The following is a 15,952-nucleotide window of genomic DNA, read 5'->3' as shown; positions in this document are numbered from 1 at the left end:
TTTCGCGGGGCAGTTGTGATGATTTCTAGTGCTGTCGTTATGTAGGTCAGTCGCTGATAAGGGCCAGGAGAGTTAACATCTTTGTGGAGTTAAGTTGTACATATTTGTTCTATCATAACCATAACTAGAATAATCTGTTATATTAATTTCTGGGAGAGACAGTAATATTTTTAATTTGATATATTTGTGATATATTGACCATCTGTAATCTATATATTATTGAGATTTATATTGAATATATATATATATAAATTTTATATGTATATTTCTTCAGTCCTAAGGGAAAAAAATTACCAAATTGCTTAGTACTTATTATGGGGTTATACTGGTGACTCGCTCTAGAGAACAACAGTTTGTAGTAGCCCTAGATAATTAAGGTCCATGCTGTTTTAGGGTTACGAGCATTAACGTACGATAGGTAACAACCACCACTTGTTCCTTCATCAAGACTACCAGAAGACTTACCACAAGAGCAAAACTCATCACCACCACCACATGCAGCCTACAGAAGAAGCTGCTACAGATACCACCCAAACCTCACAGCGGAAAACACGTGTTGCAAGATGACCAACTTCAGCGGTGCTCTTCACCTTCTTCACATGTGTATAACACGCGCTAACACACACCTGCTCAACGAGGCAAAGTGAGTCAGTGCTTTGACGTTTGTTTATGCGTTTGCGTGTGCCTACTTATGTGTTGCTTGTGCCTACTTATGTGTTGCTTGTGGCTACTTATGTGTTGCTTGTGCCTACTTATGTGTTGCTTGTGGCTACTTATGCGTTGCTTGTGCCTACTTATGTGTTGCTTGTGCCTACTTATGTGTTGCTTGTGGCTACTTATGTGTTGCTTGTGCCTACTTATGTGTTGCTTGTGGCTACTTATGCGTTGCTTGTGCCTACTTATGTGTTGCTTGTGCCTACTTATATGTTGCTTGTACTTACACAAGTGTTGCTTGTGTCTATGTGTCTACTAGAAATCCTTTAATTACTGGAAATTCTTCTATCCAAATTCCAGGACTCTGATATGAAAATAATAATTTAATCAATATGAACTTTTGTATATCCAATACATTATATTTGAGAGATCAAAAATTATATATTTTTCAAAATTTTAATTATTCTTTGAAATATTTTTAACCCCAAAATAATTAATTTTTTTAATGTGTTTTTTTATTTGCGCAAATGACATCTAATTAGAATAATTGGTCTCCAGAATAGTTTAAATACGAATTAGGTAAACATGCCTATTAATTTGAAAATCGGGTTGAACATATCTAGAACCAGTTTCCGGGAAACATAATATACCAGAGGTTGCTCGAGTATTTCTACCATTGGTTAGATAAATAATAAACACAAGGGTGTGGTTACCTACACGAAGTAGCAGCCTCACACGCGACAATAGGCTTCTTGCAGCCTCGTATAAGCCTATGTTCTCCTACTTTTTTTATTATTATTATTTTCTACCACAGACGTGGCCAGACATTTACAATGCTAACCAGCATATAAACATTTTCTTCCTCTTATTTAACCGAGTGGGAACTGGAGGAGACGCAGTAGGTGGTGGTAACTGGTCTTCTGTCCACTGGGTACACTTGGTCCTTGTTGGTGACTCCCATATCCGCTACATCTTGGGCTCCTTCCTCACCCGCTTCAGAAGTCCTGGACTCATGTACCGTGTGAGAGATACTGATGTAAGTAAGGATTACGATATATATCTTTATAAGGTTTAAGCCCTAGGAATGTTATGAGTATTAAACCTTCAATTCACGTTGGTAACAAACCTGCAAAATCTGTGTTCCCTATTATAACATTGGGCATACAAAGAGAGGGTGGCAGAAGACAGTATCCAAGTACATACACAGGGTAAAAAAAAAGGCTTCCTCAATTGTTATTTATTCTCGTCTCCGAGGCTATGGGTCCTGACATATCCAGTCAGAAATGGTACTATATATATATACAACCTGTCCTCCTACAAAGAACGTCGCTTTTCGCTCGTATGCTTTACATAAGGCCAAAAATTGTCGCACTAGAAAATGTAAGCGGCCTGTGAAAGTGACGTACTGTCCCGTTTCCTGTTTTGGGTCTTCTGGTAGGTTAGGAGAGGACAAATTAACCGTTTTCTTGACGTTGGAAATATCTTAGGAGGATGGGCTGATACACTCGTGTGATGTAATGTTGAGTGTTGTACCACGGGACTACCACACCACAATATGTGAGTGACAGTATTTATCAACTGATTCAATATCTTATATGGGTGCTTTCGAGTTTCAATAAGTTTCAAGTTACTTACTGTAAGTTAGGGATATTATAATAGATGTGTGAGTTAGGTTTTTGTTTTCAGTCACGTAATTGTGACTTATTCCTTGCAGAATTTTACCCTATTCTTCAATCCGGTCTTATGTACGAAATATATCATAATTGGCAAATGAATATCACTCAAAACGTACATAATAGGTATAACATACAAAGACTCTGACGTTAGCATATAGTGGAAGTTAGAGATGAATGACTAACGTCACACAGGTGCTGTACTAATACTCATCTCTTTGCTTACTCTGTTATTCTCCCTTTGCCCCATAGGAATGGCACGGCACAGCTCTGCTAGAGAAGACAGTGCGGCTTTCCGTTATACATCGAAGAATTCAAGTGTTTAACCAGGATCTCAACTTCCAGATGACCTATATCTGGGACCCGTACCTGAGAGTGCTTCCGGGGGAGATGGCGGTGTGGGAGAGCCGTCCCCAAGACACTCCTAGCCTACTCATCTTTGGTAGGTTTGGTTCTTGATATAATTATTCCTATAGACTTTATGGAAACGAATGGCTTGTCACATTGCGGCTTGGGATGATGGTTAGTCATTTTGGTAATGTTAGAGTTCATCCTGTAGCCAACCATACTTGTCTATAGCAAATATAGTAAGAGGCAGCAGGCGTATTTCACCCCTTTTTGCTGCGTATCTGGATAAATTAAAATTAATTATCAAAGAAGGCACCAAGGCGGGAAGGCTATGTAGCACTGCGTATCTGGACAGATATAATTTTTTTAGCAAATATTTGGTACAGTCAGTAATCTTGCCACTGTTTACAATTTTGGATTAAAAATAAATTTCACGCAATCACCAGTAGATTGCTAGACTCGTAACATAAATTGGGTAGGAGGGTGATCAACCTATTAAAAGAATAATAAACGCAAATGAGGATTCCAAATTAAAATAACCAGGTAGAAATAGTAAAAAAGAAATGGGATTGCGCTGCTTCTTTCAGGGGAAACACAGAAAACCATCAAACACAGAGATCTGACACACTGCTACAGCTTTGTTCCGATCGGTTTGGAGACCCTCGGTTCATAGGGAAAATGTGCATTAAAGTTCGTGGGGAAATTGGGCGACAAATCGATCAGTTACAGAATAATAAAGAGCGAAAAACTTCTTGTTCCAGTGGCTCAGTGTCGCAATTCATAGGCGAGGGAAGGAATTATTAGGATAAAGCGCCAAGCCATTTCGACTATATAGCACTAGGAAAGGATCAGGATAAGGATTTGAGATGGGACGGGGGAATGCCTGCTGCATTTTGGACACAAGTCGAACCTAGAAGAAATTCGAAAAGGAGATTGACTTGTAACAATGATCGAATCTGTGTCATTTATTAATGTATCCTTTTGATGTGCTTTTAATTTTACTTGTAATGGTCGTGTTGTGTGTGTGTGCGCTAATGTCACATTTTGTAATCATATAATCATGAACAATAAAGTTTCCTATATATACTGTGTAAATATGTACCGAGAGACCGAGCGATATAACATACTACTCGCTGTATATACACTATCCCTGGACAATTTTCAGGACTAAAGTAATAGCTGGGAAGGTAGATAAGTTGATGCTTAATGGTTGTGTTCTGTATTTTTAGTGTTGCAAATTTGGACATGTCCAGAGATGATAGTGATTGGGATTTGGGGCTGGAGTCGGGAACTGGAACCGGTTAGATTATTCAGTGCAAATTTTTTTGGGGGTATGTTATAATTTGAGCTAGAGTTGCCTCCATTATTAGCGTAACCCAAGGAGCACCACAAAGAGGTATATAACAACAGGAGTTACTCCCCGATATTGATCATGACGACCTCTCTCGTTGACAGGTGGCGCCTTACACTGGATGGTGAAGACACAGAAACTCTATGCCAAGAATGGAACAGAGGCAGCGGCGGCCAAGTACAGATAGCATATGAAGAGCTTAAGGCCACACCTGACACGACTCTCAGCAGAACAACCGTCGTTTTCAAGCTGCTCAACGACCTCAAGGTAATGTTTGGTGCCAGACTTCATTCCTAATCTCTTATGACAAGTTGTGGATACACTAGTCAAAGGTTCATCCATCCAGTACTCCTGTTCAGACTCCCAGCCGTTTCCAGTCGAGCCAAGGTAGCTAGTCTCCGAAGCTTGATTTTAAATATTTAATATATATTTATTGTACGCCATGTGTCACAGACCAACCCGTTCTCGCAAATTTAATACGTCAATATTGACTTATTAAATATGTGCATAGGTGACATACTTAACATAATAGATACCCTTAAAAAGATTCATAGAAAACACCGACCTTACCTAACCTTGTTAGTATCTTAAAATAAGCATCTTATTGCTTCGTAATTACAATTATTACCTAACCTATAATAGGTATAGGTTAAGTAATAATTGTAATTACGAAGCAATAAGATGCTTATCTTAAGATACTAACAAGGTTAGGTAAGGTCGGTGTTTTCTATGAATCTTTTTATTGGTATCTATTATGTTTAGTATATCACCTAAGCACGTAGTTAATAAGTCAATATTGACTTTACGAATTTGCGAGAACGGATTGCACAGACATATAATAATAAACTGCAATAGGAATATATTGTTTCCAAACGTCGGGGAGCAGGAAGTCTATTAGGCTTGCAGAGCCAACGACCGACCTTCCCTAGGATGCTATCTGCAAGTTACTAACTGTTGATAGAGCCCAAGATGGCACTCATGTGCCACTGGTTGGGAAACCTTGATTATATATATATATATATATATATATATATATATATATATATATATATAATGTATTCGAGAGAAACTAGACATACACGCACACAAACATAGTCACACCCTCAAAGATGGATCATTATCTATGGTAAATATTTCAGAAAACCTATGTAATCAACTCTACGGAAGCGGTCAAAAGCTTCAGGAACTATGTCCTGTACAACAAGTTGTCAGGGACGGGCGTGATCATCTGGGACAGCACGAGGCCTCTCTCCACCGACTACGCCCACCACTGTATCAAGAACCCCGAAATGCAAACCCCTCCATACTTCTACTGGAAGTGTCAAGACTTAGGTCATGTTGGTTACATCCTGGTCGACCAGTATGCCGATATGATCATCAATGACTTTTGTAACAAACATCTCAATATCTCTGGAGCTTGTCTATAAAAAAGATGCTTTCATGGATATACACATTCTCAAGAAATACAATATAAGCGAAAGTTTGATTCACAAAGACGTGACTTCCACACACACTTGGGAGAATGATAAGGTTCGTTGAGCACGCCACCTGACTATTAGTGTATACACATTTAAATTTCATTCATATTCTGCCAAAGATGAAAAATTCTAATTTGTATAGCCTTTTGCATATATCTAAATTACATTATTTAATCTTCGAAAATTGGACTCAAATGTATACGTTTTTTATTATATACAGCAATTTAACAAATAATTCAATCATTAAGATGTTTAAATAGCACAAGAATTGACAATGTATATACATATACCGACAGGTAGACCTTGAATCTCGGAGTATATACATTGAGAATATATTTTAGTTTAGGACTATGGTCAGTTCTGAAGAATACTAAATATTCATTAAGTAATTGTGGTGGCTTTAATAACCTTACAGAGGTTGAGAGGCCTTAATCCCAACAACATACAAAAATCATTTGAATCCTGACCATTTGAATAGGTTGTTTATAATTGTGGTTAATATATAATTACGAATAAAGTGCTGGACCTAGATTCAGGAAGCTCTGTGTATTTCTTCGTAAGTGGGTTTGCTATGAAGGTTCCTAAGTGCGCCCTAAGAAGATGCTTAGGTGCGATTCAATAAGGTCCACTTAGGGAGATATTTGGGTTTTGGGTCTTGTTCACTTACGTGCCGACAGAGGTCACTACTGTGTTTCGTTTGGCCAATCAGAGTGACTGTTACATTTCTAACCTGACCAATCACGCTAATGCAATATCCAGCTGTGTTATGTTAACATTGTGGTTCCTCGTGGTATTGTTGTCAGGAAAATCATCTGTTGCAAACTCCACCTACTATCAAGAAGAAATGATGTGTGCATCTAGTCATGTGCCTGAAACAATCAAACACTATCTCCTTCACTGTTTTCGACATCGTAGTGCCAGAGTAAATAAAAAAAATAAAAAAATAGCGCACTTAAAATAACCTTTGCCATCGTGTATATTACTAGGTGACATCTCGTTACATGAAAATTATCCAATAATCAAAGCACTGGCTAAATATCTCCAGTGACCAACAAAGTGGCCACATTTCCGTGGCCAGTCTCCGTGGTGTAGTGGTAAGACACTCGCCTGGCGTTCCGCGAGCGCTATGTCATGGGTTCATATCCTGGCCGGGGAGGATTTACTGGGCGCAATTCCTTAACTGTAGCTTCTGTTTAACGCAACAGTAAAATGTGTACTTGGATGAAAAAACGATTCTTCGCGGCAGGGGATCGTATTCCAGGGACCATAGGATTAAGGACTTGCCCGAAACGCTACGCGTATTAGTGGCTCTACAAGAATGTAACAACTCTTCTATATATCTCAAAAAAAAAAAAAAAAAAAAAAAAAAAAAAAAATTTGACCTGTGCCACATTCATAGTTGGCGCAACCAACAGGCAAACACAGAAGACAAGTGTCTGGCCGCAGCCTTAAGGATTATAGCTGACGCCAGCACAAAACCACCCCGTCCTACAGTGCGGCGTCTAACTCTAACACGCCTCTGTTTATTCACTTTATCTACAGTACAAGACATCAAACACTTTTGAAACCTAGTCATTCTCAACATTAACGCGTCTCCCGACTTTTGTACTCGTGCAGTCATCGAGAGAATAGAAACTTCACGCAAACTACACCTACCATCAAGAACCCAAAAAAACATACTACATCCTCTTAGTATTCATAAATAAATAAATAAGACAAAGAAAATGTCTGGGATAAAAAGGAAAGCAAACTTCAGTGAAGAGGAGCTGACAGTTCTCGTTGATGAGGTTAAGAAGAGAGAACGCATAATTTTTGGGAAGCTATCAAGACAAGTCACTACCCAAGATAAACACTGTGCCTGGAGCCAAGTAGCTGTTGCTGTAAGTGGTGTTGGTCTATGCTCAAGACAACAAGCCAATGTTCGCAAGAAATTTCAGGATCTTAAATCTTCAGTCAAGAAAAAATTGGCAGAAAATGCCCAGGAAATGAGAAATGAAAAATAATCAGGCACTATGAAATTTATTTAAATCTTTTTAATTATAATCTCTAAAAATAGGATAAGAAATTATAATATTTTGTAATAACAATTGTAAATAAGAACAATATTGAAACATTAAAATGTAACAATTATTCATATCATTAATTTCGCTATGACTTGCATAGTATATAGTGTAATTTAATAACCAATCTACCTCATATAGTCAACTGATGTTTAGTGAAAATATTTACATGTTTTTTTGTATTAAAGAATGTTTATCAATTGCTAGGTTTAATTGTTGAGAGTACAAAGTAGTGACAATATGAAAAAAACGCCAGAATAAGAAACATTTTTATTGGCAAAAAGATTAATGGCAAAGATATAATTATTTTATCACATCCCTAATATATGTTTCATCTCAAATTGGTCTAAGGGCAACATATTGATGGCCTATATCAATGTTTTGTGTATATCATTTAAACAAAATTATATTTAATTTTTCCCTTACATGTAAGGTATATTAAACACTGTACTGTATTGAAAGCAACTTTAATTTATAATTAAAATAATTCAATTTTAAGGCCAATGATGTGTGTACACAGCATTGGCTAACAAACACTGTTATTTTACAAAGCAAAAATTTACCCAGCCATATTTTGTACCACATTTCTTAGTGTCTATGAATAAATATTTATTGATATATTTTTCACACAAATTTTTGGTCTTTTGTCAGATGCATATATTTCTCCTCAGGTATTCCATATAAAGTATAGCAGCATAAATAATATTTCCAAATCAGCAGGTACATGTTTGTAACAGTTTGTTTGTATATTTATGTTTCACTTACATATACAGTATGTGCTATTGAATTTAATAGGTAAAAATTGATAGGATAACTTACAAATAAATCTATGAATCCAATTATGAATGTTTTTGATTTCCCTTATTGATAAATTCTTGAGTTACGGTACTTGTATTTTTATACAAAAGCTCCATTATGTAGTGTTTTCAATTACATGTTTTACTTTGTTATATAAGTATGATTTGAAATAAAATTTATGAGAAAAAATTCCTTACTACTTCCCTTCTTTGTGTGTGCCCATTTTCATGTGCTCCACCTTCAACATTTTCATTCATTATAAAGTCATCATCAATGATCTCTTCAAGAGGTATTCTTTGCTCAATGCAATAATTGTGCAACAACATACATGCAACTGAAATCTTTGCACATTTATCTGGTTCATATTGAAGACTACCACCAGACCTGTGGAGACACCTAAACCGAGATTTTAACACGCCAAAAGTTTTCTCGATTACCACTCTTGTTCTTGCATGGCTCCTGTTATACAGCTCTTCTGGAGGGTTTTCAGGGTTTGTGAAGGGTGTAAGTAAGTTGTGTTGCAAGGGATAGCCACTGTCACCTGCATAGATATTTAATTTATAAAATGTGCATACATCTTTAAAAATAACTCACTAATCCTAAACCCACACTTTCTTTCACACACTATTTGATTCTAGCATCTGAAGTGGTTGGTTACCTTCCTCTGTCATATGAATACCTCTTGCATTACATACATCATTCTCATTTAATGTTCAGAGGCATATAACTGACATGTCAAAACAACCAAAATGTAATCCACTTCCTTCCATATTTAACTTAATCATCCACTTGTAATCTCTGGTACACCCATGACACATGATGTATATAAACACCAGTTTAAACACATTTCTGCTGATTTCCATTCAAAATTCTCACTTTCATTCTCCATATCAGGGCTAAAACACATTGTCATTTCTTTAATATAAAATCAACATGAATAAATTTCTTTATACTATTCATAATACAATAAGCTGTAACCATTCAATATTAAACAACTTTTATTTATAGACTGTATAGTGTATTTGTTGTGACTCGATAAATAACAAATAGGCAATCTACTGTACTATAAATATAGGTCATATTTAAAATGCATATCTTACCTAGCAAATAGGAAATGCCAAATTCTCCTGCTTCAAATCTGTCATGGAGTCTGCTGTTAGCCCATATGAAAGCATCATGAGTGCTTCCAGGGTATCTTGCACAGAAATCCATGATTACATTATCAGGATTTGACAACTTGAATGTTCAAAGAGTGATATTGTTTTCTATTTACATATATGTTTTCTTCAACTTTTGGAGCTTTAATGGGGACATGGGTACAATCGATTGCTCCAATTACATTGGGAAACCTACTGATATTATTAAATTTTAACTTAGTTTGTATAATTTCATTCATCTCTCTTGGCATTTTTATTTCTGCTAGTCCTTTTCTGTAGAGAGCTTCCGTCACTCCAGTTATTATTCTTGATACAATCGATTGACTGAGACCAGTTGAATCTCCAATAACACTTTGGAAACTTCCACTTGCATAAAATCTCAGAGCTACTAACAATGATGTATGGGCAGGAATGGCTTGACCTCTTCTAGTTATTCTTTCAATATCATCTTTAAGGTCTTCACAAAGTCTTAAGATCATATGACGTGGAAAACGATAGTACCTTAACAATTTTTATCACTTACATCTAATGGATTTAGACGATCTTTAAAGACTCGTTTTCTCCTTAAAGCTAGCTCATTACGTAAAGCAATAAGCAATACCATTTCAAATGTTTTTAACTGTTAAAATTGGTATTTTTTTGGATGCGTGTCCAGGAACACTATACAGTATTCGGTACCTAGGAAAAATAAAGCATATTGTAATACAGCCTGTAAGATGAAATATATAAATATATATATATATATATATATATATATATATATATATATATATATATATATATATATATATATATATATATATATATATATATATATATATATATATACACACACACAACCACACATACTGTACATACATATTTGGGGGTGTACAGTGTGGTGCCCATGATTGTCTATTTATCCTCCCACCTTTCTTCCATCAGCCCCTTGTCCCTTTTCAGTCCCCATCCCTCTCTTTTTTTTTAATAGGCCATAATTATAGGCCTAAGTATTCAATGACAAAAGTTTTTGTAGTTTTTACCCTAACCTAACCTAACATCATTTGTTCAGGATGTTTTTCTTTTATGTCTCACCGACATTTAATTTCAAAATAAAACCAAACAAAATAAATTAAAACTTTATATGTATAGCTAAGGTACACCCTTACTGATTACTAGGTGAACAGGGGCATTTGGTGATAGTAAATGATCACATCAGGCAGGGCTCATCACCTTCTCTCATTTTTCATGTTCACCAGTGTTTATTTACTTAATAACTACTGGTATAATATCTTGCTATTATAAAACTAATTCTACTATCATCAAACACATATTTACTTCAAGTTTCAAGCAGAGAATGCATATATAACTAACACGAAGGAACACGAAGGACTTCTCTTCACTAGATTCACCAGCTATAATATAGAATAGATACCTTCACTTGCAATAGTGTCATTAGTGATAGAGACGACTATTGTGAATATACCTTTGCCAAGTTCTCCAGTAAATCCCTTAAATCCTCCCTGATAATCGGTGCCATCTATAGATTTCCTAATACCAACATAGCTTTATTCTCTGACAATGTAAGGAATCTTATCATAAATAACAATCTCAACAAAAATCACATCATTCTGGGAGGTGATTTCAATATTGACCTGGGTCTTCAAAACAACCCTCAAGTTGACTATTTCCGTAACAGCATGCACTCCTGTATGCTAATCCCCACAATCACCAAGCCCACCCGAGTCACTCAAACATCTGCCACTACCCTGGATCACCTATGGACTAATATAACAGCTCCCCTTACATATGGGGTAATTTATGACAGAACAACTGACCACTATCCTACCTTCCTCATAGCAAACATTGACACATCACCACCAGAAACCAAAAAACTTTCATTCAGGCTACATAGTGAATCAGTTTTAGGCAATCTCTCTAATGCACTTCACAATATTAACTGGGAATCTGAATTTAATAATTCACAGGATATAAACTCATCAACTAACCTCTTTCTCTCCAAAACTCTAAGCCTCTACAACACTCACTGTCCCCTCCTTACCAAACAAGTAACTGATAAAAGAAAAAATAACCCGTGGCTCACAAGTGGCATAATTAAATCAATCAACAAAAAACATGAATACGAAAAGAAATTTAGGAGTGGCCTAGTTTCAATGGAAGTAGTTAAAAGGTACTCATCAGTGCTTACCAGTATCATAAGAAAAGCAAAACTTTCATATTATGAGACTAGATTCAAAGAAGCAAAAGGCAACATGAAAAGCACATGGAATACCATCTCTAACATCCTGGGAACTAAACAACACTCCCACAACCAGATAACACTCTCTAAGGATGGCCTTACACTGTCATCTGACTTAGAAATGGCGAATGAATTTAATAGCTTCTTTTCATCGATTGGTGCTAACCTTGCAAGTAAAATCCCACAGACTCAGACACATATCAACACATATCTCTCAGGCAGCTATCCAAACTCTCTTCTCCTCTCACCAGTCAGCCCGTCAGATGTTGTGTCCATCATACACTCACTAAAAACCAAAGCTGGGAACATCAGTGAAATCCCATCCATTGTATACAAGAGCGCCTCCCATGCCCTTGCGCCACCTATAGCTCTGCTGTTCAACAAATCCCTTGAGTGTCATACCTTCCCTGATATCCTTAAAAAAGCAAGAGTAACGCCAGTTCATAAAGGAGGTAATCCGTCAGACATAAACAACTATAGACCAATATCGAACCCACCCATACTATCAAAAATATTTGAAAAAATTATCTACAAACAGCTCTACTCCTATCTCGTAAAATTCGACATTCTTAGCCCCTGTCAGTTTGGATTCCGCTCTCAAAAGAGTACCAACGATGCAATTATTAGTCTCCTTGATATAATTTACTCAGCTCTTGACAAAAATGAGTTTCCAATTGGACTCTTCATTGACCTGAGAAAGGCCTTTGATACTGTTAATCACGATTACCTCTTAAGTAAACTCCATCATTATGGAATCCGAGGCCATGCACTGGACTATATCCAATCCTATCTTAGTCATAGACACCAATGTGTAGCCATCAATAATATAATCTCTCCCATTCTACCAATAACTGTTGGAGTGCCACAGGGCAGCATCTTGGGACCTCTTCTTTTTCTTATATACATTAATGATCTGCCTAATGTCTCTAACATTCTGAAACCTATTTTGTTTGCTGATGATACTTCCCTCATCTACTCCAACCCCAACCCACATACACTAAATGGTGTTGTTAATAATGAACTAAAAAAAGTCCACTTATGGATGTCAACCAACAAACTAACACTTAACACAGAAAAGACCTACTACATCCTATTTGGAAGCAAATCTACAAATGCAATTCAGCTTCAGATTGACAATGTAAACATCAGCAATAAGAATGATGGAAAGTTTCTTGGCATATTCCTAGACAAGAGACTCAACTTCAGTACCCACATACAACACATAACTAAGAAAGTCTCTAAAACAGTTGGTATACTCTCCAAAATCAGATATTATGTTCCTAACTCTGCTCTCATCTCTCTATATTATGCACTAATCTATCCCTATCTCAACTATGGTATCTGTGCATGGGGTTCAACCACTGCAAACCACCTCAAGTCCATCATCACCCAGCAAAAATCTGCTATCAGAATAATATCAAATTCTGCTTTCAGACAACACAAAGCCCCCTTGTTTAACTCCCTAAACATGCTAAACATAATCTCACTCCACAAATTCTCTCGTGTCAACTACATTTACAAAACCCTGTTCTTAAATGCAAATCCTTGTCTGAAACTCTTCTTGGGCAGATGTAATAGGACCCATTATCACCACACCAGAAATAAATATCTCTTTGATATCCCCAGAGTTAAACTTAATCTGTGTAAACACTCTATGCAAATAAAGGGACCCAGTTTATGGAACTCACTCCCTACTGAATTGAAAAGCTGTCCAACTTTTACATCATTCAAAATCAATACTAAAAAGTACCTAATTTCATCTTCATAGTTTTTCACTTTTTGCCTTAAAATTGCACTGTATCAATTGCTACCCAATCTCCCAACCTTTATGTTCCCAATTTGAACATCTTTACCATTGTGATCATTGCTGTTTTCTTATATGTGCTGCCAATCTGTTGTATGGTGTTTATAAATCTTGTTTATCTGTATCTTTTGCTACCCAGTCTCCCAATCTTTATGTACCCAATCTGAACATGTTTACCATTGTGATCATTGCTGTCTTATATGTGCTGTCAATCTGCTGTATGGTGTCTATTAATCTTGTTTAAATTACTAATCAAGCTGTCAATGTAATTAATCAGAGCTTTAATATAACAATGTGCTTTAATATACCTACTTTTCTCTCTCATCTCATTTTTCTCTTGTAATGTATCTTTATCATTTATCAATTCTGATTGAAATTACCTACTTAAAATTATCTGCTAGATTAAGGACCTGCCCGAAACGCTGTGCGTACTAGTGGCTTTACAAGAATGTAAATACTGTACTATCCAATGTATTCTCACAAACCCAATGTACCTTCTTGTATATATATAAATAAATAAATAAATAAATAAAAATAAATATTTTGGTCATGTTCCAATATCATAAATCGATCCCAGTGTTATGTAGTAGAGAAAAAATTACTTATATCCAGTTTACGTAAAGCTACGAGTGGTCGAAACCACACTTAGATCCCGGAATGAACTTATGAAGGTTTTTCCACTTAGTGTAGTTACTTGAATACGGACGTAGCCACCACGAAGGCGCTAAGAAGGAAAACGTTCTTAGCTAAGAGGAAAAACCTTCGTAAGTACCTTCCTGAATCCGGCCCCTGGTTATTTCTTCAAAACTTGTGATTTAATTCTTTATTTATTTTAATTCAAATAATAATAATGTGCGAGAATAATTCAATCCATCATCCTGAAATTATAGTGCAATGTAGCTATTTGATCGAAAGAACCAAATTGTAGTGATGGACCACATGTAAGCCATTGTTGTACTATTAATTTTAGAGGGCTGAAACACTAAAGCTAAAACCAAACTTAAATATTCCTAGGCCTAGTATAGCATATATATATCCTATATTAGGCCTAGGATTGCTAGGACAGCTATATCCATAGTAAACTTTAGATAAACTACATCCTACCAAATAATACAAAAGTTAACTTTCTGGTGCTCCAAGAATACATATTGGTACTTTTGACCAAATAGTTACCATGAGTACTTTCATTTCAGGATGATGGGCTGGAATAATTATGCTAATTGTTTAAAAATTAAAGCCTATCATCGTGAATGGTTTGACCCTTTATAAGTTACACATGAATATCGTGTCATTTTTGTACATAATAGTAGCGTTGTAAGTTATATTTTGCCATTTTATACGGTTAGTACAATTTTATACAGTCAAGCACCTGTGTCTAATATTATCATATGTAAAAAGAACTACAAAATAAACATAACTAAACCGTCTAACCTAACCTATCCTAACCTAATCTACAGTTCTAACCTAAATTAGTCTAGATGAAACAACGCACAAAACCCTACTCTAACATAAAAAAATACGAACTATCAATATGTATGTTAAAAAGTGGCTTAATAGTGCCTATCAAGTCCCAAACTGAGCTGTTCGCCATACAACAGGCATTCGCATATGTGATTGCACAAAACACTCAAAATGCAATCATACACACAGACTCAAAAGCTGCACTTCAAATACTAGGACAAAAACAGTGGAAAGATAACATGGAAATAATTACCACCATTTTGTATCTTGGAGCAGTCGCTAAAGGCAAAGGACTCAACATAACCTTAAACTGGATCCCATTCCATTAAATGAGAAAGCTGATGAAATTGCTAAATTGGCAACTCGTCATCCAGTGATATATAAAACAATTCAACCCAGCCTAGAGAACATAAAAAACATCATCACCAAAAAACTCTCACACTTCAACAAAGCCTACCTGCACCAGAGAATAGCTGAAGATTCGCCCTCTGCAACATGGTATCTTCAGGCAACCAAATTAGAAAGGTTAAATATCCCAAAAGGAATCCGCAGGGAAATACCAGTTAGGTTATATAGACTACGTCTAGGTTACAGATGCAACTGGGAGATTGATGAGCCCCGACAGAAAGAGTGCATCTTCTGCCAAACTGTCACAGAAAAGCCATTACTTCACTATCTTCTGGAATGTGAAGCAACCAACGACCTTAGAAGAGCTTTAAAGTTCATGAATCTTTCAGTGGCCACCCTGAAGCCATCAACACAGCCACTCTCCTGGTCAACAAAGGTGTCCAGCAGCTGGACACCCTCATAAAGACTGTGAAGCAGTATCCTCCCCCACGATAACAGCTTGATGGTTAAATGCAACCTCAGAATATTGAAAAGAATTACTGAAAAAAAATTGTACCACTTACGGGCTATTCATGCCCGTG

The 15,952-nt window shown here is 36.3% G+C and overlaps 1 long non-coding RNA gene across 1 annotated transcript; it reads left to right on the top strand.

Moving 5' to 3' along the window:
* The first annotated feature begins 2,429 nt into the window (after positions 1–2,429).
* On the top strand, positions 2,430–8,097 carry LOC123772956 (uncharacterized). The gene is made up of 3 exons (XR_006774726.2): positions 2,430–2,769; positions 4,131–4,293; positions 5,166–8,097. It is a non-coding gene; the product is annotated as an uncharacterized lncRNA (long non-coding RNA).
* The last annotated feature ends 7,855 nt before the right edge of the window (positions 8,098–15,952 follow it).

This window comes from Procambarus clarkii, chromosome 12, assembly GCF_040958095.1.
Source record: "Procambarus clarkii isolate CNS0578487 chromosome 12, FALCON_Pclarkii_2.0, whole genome shotgun sequence".
Lineage (NCBI taxonomy): Eukaryota > Metazoa > Arthropoda > Malacostraca > Decapoda > Cambaridae > Procambarus > Procambarus clarkii.
This window is presented reverse-complemented; position numbering and strand designations above follow the sequence as displayed.